The sequence below is a fragment of the Oryctolagus cuniculus genome, chromosome 3, assembly GCF_964237555.1.
Source record: "Oryctolagus cuniculus chromosome 3, mOryCun1.1, whole genome shotgun sequence".
NCBI lineage: Eukaryota > Metazoa > Chordata > Mammalia > Lagomorpha > Leporidae > Oryctolagus > Oryctolagus cuniculus.
This window is the reverse complement of record NC_091434.1, coordinates 43,682,772-43,688,771: the sequence shown is the minus strand read 5'-3', so window position 1 is coordinate 43,688,771 and position 6,000 is coordinate 43,682,772.

Below are 6,000 nucleotides of genomic sequence, written 5' to 3'. Positions count from 1 at the left end.
TCCAGGTCTCCCACTCAGGTGGCAGAGGCTCAATCACCGGGGCCATTGTCCCAAGTGCCTTCCCAAGCACATTAGCAGGAATGCTGGATAGGAAGTGGAGCAGCCCGGACTCAAACCAGCACTCTAACATGGGATGCCTGTGTCGCAAGTGACAGTTTTAACTCAGTATGCCTCAGGCTGGGTCCTGTTTCCTGATCTCCAGCTTTTAATGATCACCATATTCCTGGGCTTGTGAATTCTTCCTCCATCACCAAACTCATCTTCTAATTCCATTGTCCCATATCCTTTTTCTGCCTTTAACCCTCTTGCTTCTCTCCCATAAGGATACCTGGGGTTATAGTAGCCCACTAAGATAATTTAAAATAATCTTTCTATCTCATTATTCTTAAAGTAGTCACATCACAAGGCCCATTTCGCCATGGAATGTAACATGTTCTCAGGTTTCAAACATTAGGATAGCCATTATTCAGTCTAGTACAAGTAGCTATATCTATAGCTGAAACACTGCACTTACAAGCTTCTCTTCCAAATGCAGTTATAATATTAAATTTTGGCCAATGGTCCATAAACACATGGGCCTTCTGAGATGAATGGTTAAAGGATGTTGATTTAGCCAGAAAACATACTCTTTTTTCTTCTTCCCTTTTATCTCAAACACAAATTTAATGGCTGGTGTTCAGCAGCTATATTGGATCCTAAAGTTGAATCTGTGAAAGTAGTCTATGTCTATGATAGGGAAGCACAAAAAGTTGAATATGCCTGGGCCTTTTCAGAGTCACCGTACTAAACTCTGAACTTACTGTATATAACAGAACAAACTCTTGAGTACATAAGCTACTGTTTATGCCCATCAGCCAAATATAATTCTTGCCTAACTGGCATCAACAACCTGATTCAGCAAATCTACCATGTTTGTTGGTCTGAGGGTATTTGTTGAGAGTCACACTGCTCTATGGGCCTCTGTGTTAATTGGGTTCTCAAGCAAAATTTGGCAAAAGAAGAGAAGTAGATAGTGAGGGAAGCAAGAAGAGGAAGGGAGAAAGAAGGAAGAGGAGGAGGAAGGCCAAGGAGGAGAAGAAATCAGTGTGAATCCTTCAGTTAGGTCTAGCAACAGGTACAGCCTGACTTTAGGCAAAACTGCAATACTGGGACCCAGATTGACCTTGCCACCCTGTGCCTTCATCATCAAGCCAGCACCTCTTATAGTGTCAAGATGGCTGCTACCTTTCCATCTTCCTGAAGCCCCTATAAGAGCTTAGGTTTATTGAGTCTGATTAGGTAAACTGCCTATTTATGAACCAGTCTTGGGAGAAGAGGGTTGGGATAGGTTGATTTTTTTGTTTGCTTTACACCAATCAGGATCTACCCCTCCAGATGGAGTGGTGTCCATCTCACACAAACAACTTGAGGAGGGTATAATAAAATGCCAAAGTAAGTGAATTCAGAGGAAATCTAGGAAATTTAAGATGTCATCATGCCAGTTCCTTTTTTTCTAACTTAAAATTTGTGAGGGAGGGAGAGAGGGGGATGGGGAAGAGTGGGGATGCCCACAGCAGCTCAGGTGGGGCTGGCCAGCTAAGGATTCAACATAGGTTTCTCATGTAGGTGGCAGGAACTCAATTACTTGAGCCATTAGCGCTGCCTCCCAGAGTCTGCCTTGGCAAGAAGCTAGAAACAGGAGGTAGGGATAAGTATCAGACCCAGGATATGTGGGACACAGGAGACTTAAACAGCCTCTTCACTATTAGGCTAAACACCCGTCCCAGCACATTAATTACTTAAAAGACTTCTCCAGGAACCCAGAAATATAATTTGAGTCATCTAATGAGAACAATAGGAGCTTATCTTTGCTTTCATAAGTACAGACCAAGTTGTGTGTGTGTGTGTGTACCAGTCTAAGGTCTTAAATGTTCACTTCGTGTTTCTTTCATTAGTCTATGTACATCAAATTCACATTCATTTTCACAACCAGCATGCTATGCAGGGTAAGTTCTTTGTTCAATTAAAAAAAACTTTTTTTTTCATTTCTTAATTTTTCAAAAATACAGAACGGAGACATCTATGTGTTCATGACTGAGACAAGTTTTCCAAATTTATTTTAGATCTTTCTTTGGAAGTTAAATACTACTCCCAGAACTAAGCAGTTTATATATAGCCCAAGAGCCCTAATTCCCACTTTACTGCTTTCCTCTGTTCCTCAGAAATAACCAGTACTCTGAAGTTTGTGTGAATCATTGTCATCATTTTTGTGGGCTTTTGTTTATTTGGGTCACATTTTTCTTCATGTGTATATATTCAAATACAAGATATGTTATGTTCAATCAATTAGGTCCCAGCAAGACAATGATGGCACTCACAAAAAGTTAATCACAGGATACTGAAAGAGATGATGGACTGTTTACAGAGGTACGGGCAGTTTCAAAGCACAAAAAAAACATGGTAAAACATCCAGAGAGTAGTAGCAGTGGACAGCCCTTACCACTTTGGAACTTGGACAGATAGAGGGGGGGGAATTCCAGAGCTTTGTATGAGCTGCAGCATTGGGATCGACCTGGCGGGATCTTAGACCCTCAGGAGAGGAATCAGAGGATCTTAGTTGTTATCTAAACCAAAACCTACCAAGGAAACTAAATACCAGGTTCTCTTTCCCCGTTCTCACATCTTCTGTCCATGCCATCCATTGGCCACAACTGTATGGAAGCCAGGGGACGCTGTCCATAAAGGTTACTCTCTGGAACAGAACAGGAAGAAAGGTAGAAAATGGGTCTGGAAAAGCAAATAGATAATCAATATAAATGTTTTGCCATTAATATTTTATTTTTAGAAAGGCATAAAGAGGGAGAAAAGTAAACAGAAAGATCTCCCGTTGTTGGTCCACTGCCCAAATGCCTGCAACAGTCCAGGCTGGGCCAGGCTGAAGCCAGGAGACTGGAATTCAATTCAAGTCTTTCATGGAGGTGGTAGGAACTCAAGTACGTTGAGCCATCACATGTTCCCTCCTAAGGTGTGCATTATCAGGAAGCTGGAATGGAGGGTGGACCTAGGACTTCAACCTAGACACCCTGATGTGAGGTGTGGGTATCCCAACCATAGCCTAACCTCTATGCCAAATGACCACCCCTCTTTTACCTGTTTTTAAATAACATAAACATTATCAGGTACCCAGGAGTTTAAGATGGCTAAATGAGGAGAAGCTACATTAACTTCAGCCACAGAATGATTTAAAAATAAATAAACAGCCAAACAAAGGAAGGACGATGTTCCAAGGAGATCAAATGAGAGAACAGAAGTGACAGAACAGAGCAGAGACTCCATGGAACAGTGAGGAAAGCAGACAGACATACTGCCTCCTCTACATGCAGCCAGCTGCCAGCTGGGAAATGCCATCTTCCCAAGTCAAGGTAGGAGTAAGTTGCCATACACCATGTCATCAGCAGCTTTAAATGAGAGAGAAGTCCACCATCCCCCACTTACTACTCCAGCCTGGAGAGCTGACTAGGATCTAAGAGATTACTTTACTCTCAAAAAGGAAACCACATTGTTTCCTAAATCTCTAAGCCCCACAAAGTCCCAGAGTCAGTTGGCTGTGTAGAGTCACATAGCCGATCTCTGTTGCACTGTGACCAAAAGCGATCAGAGGCAGAGTCAAGGCAACTTAGAGAATCACGAGTAGACACCACCTGCCCCCTGCAACTATCAGAGCTTTAGACATAAGCCTTGGAGCTGCATTCACTCACTCGGTAGATCCAGGGGGAGTTCCCGTCAACGTCTTGGGGCTAACACCAGCCAAAGTTCATAATAATCCATACTCAGCCTGGGGAAGTTTACTCTGCACCTCCTGGTTCATGGTGCTGGGAGCCCCTTGCATAAACCCAGCATCACCCAATCAACCAGCATGCTGTATGAGAACTGTGCCATGCAGAACTGGGATGGTTGATGTTGGAATAATTCACACTCACTTGCAGTATCTGGAGTGCTCTGTCTGAATCACTACTTTAGACAGGTGGCTACCACTATCTCCAACACCTGGCTCCCATTGTGGGAGTATATCCTGCAACACCAGTACTGTAATAATCAGTGCTAATTTCCTAAAACCCATGTGAATCTACTCAAGTGGAATCTAGCAAAGAATTTTCCTGTGTTCCACCTCTCTGGACCCATACCTGCCAGTACAAAACACTTTGTAGTCACCCTGTAGGACTAGAGTAGATTTAAGCTTACATACCCTAGTCCTGGGGCTAGAGATTTTGACATTATAAGCCCCAGTACCAGTTGCACTCTCTCTACAGGACCTGGGGAAAGGCCCATCCACATCACACAGTCCTAGAACCACAGACATGTGAGCCACAAGCCACAGCATCACTCAGGCTTGCCTGTGGGACAAGGAGACAGCCCCCTTTGTGTCCCTCAGCACTTAGAACAAGGTCCTGACTATGATAATCCCTGGTGCAACTAACACAGAATACACACCCTAGAAAGTCCACGTTCACCTCAAAGTCACACTTCTGCTCCTATGAATTGCTGCAGACTAGACCACTGTGCCTCTTATAGACACAGCTGACACTGATTAAAGCCATAGAAATTCCTTTGACACCTCTGGATTCAACTAGAACCAAAGCCAAAGCAACAAGCTAAGTGATACTTTGTGTTTCAACTAAACCATAAACTGTTTTCCAGTAAAACTTACTCCATGTAGGAGAAAGGACTAATATACCAGATAAGCATATGTCAACTTAGAGACATAGGAAACATTAAGAAGCAAGTTAGCATGACACATCTAGAAGAACAAAATAGTTGGGGCTGACATTGTGGCATAGCTGGTAAAGTGACTGCTTAACTGCCATACCATATGAACAATGGCTTATATCCTGGCTGCTCCATTTCCAATTCAGCTCCCCACTAATGGCCTGGTAAAAGCAGCAGATGATGACCCAAATATTTGGGCGCCTGCCACCCATATGGGAGATGCAGATGAAGCTTCTGGCTCCTGGCATCAATCTGACCCAGTGCTGGCTGTTCTGGCCATCTGTAGAGTGAACCAGCAGAAAGAAGATCTCGCTATGTGTCTGTGTGTCTCTCCCTCTCTAATGCTGACTTTCAAATAAATAAATAAATCTTTGATTTGAAAAAAAAAAAGGAAAAACAGTTCTTCAGAAATAGACCCTGATGTGAAGGAAATATATAAAATGCAAGAAATGGAATTCAAAATAATGATTGTAAGGAAACTCAGTGTGATGCAAGAGAAGATAGATTGCTTAAAGAAATGAGGAAATCAATAGGGTACAGAATAAAAATTCACTAAGGAGATAGAAATCATTAAGAACCAAATAGAGGCCGGCGCCGTGGCTCACTAGGCTAATCCTCCGCCTTGCGGCGCCGGCACACCGGCTTCTAGTCCCGGTCGGGGTGCCAGATTCTGTCCCGGTTGCCCCTCTTCCAGGCCAGCTGCCTGCTGTGGCCAGGGAGTGCAGTGGAGGATGGCCCAAGTCCTTGGGCCCTACACCCCATGGGAGACCAGGATAAGTACCTGGCTCCTGCCATCGGATCAGCGCGGTGCGCCGGCCGCAGCGTGCCGGCTGCAGCGGCCATTGGAGGGTGAACCAACGGCAAAAGGAAGACCTTTCTCTCTGTCTCTCTCTCTCACTGTCCACTCTGCCTGTCAAAAAAAAAAAAAAAAGAACCAAATAGAGATGTTGGAAACAAAAACTTCAATCAATGAAATAAAACAACATGATTGAGAGCTTTAGCAGCAGAGTAGACCAAGTGGAGGAAAGAATGTCTGATTTGGAGGACAAGACTTTAAAATAACTTAATCAGATATAAATAAAAAGAATGAAAATAATGAAGTCTATGTGAAATATAATTGGATACCATTAAGCATCCTAATATTCATATTATGGAATTCCTGAAGGAGAAGAGAAGGAAAAAGGCACTGAGTACCTAAAAAATGAAATAATAGTTGAAAACTTCCCAAGTCTTGAAGAGATATGAACATCCAGA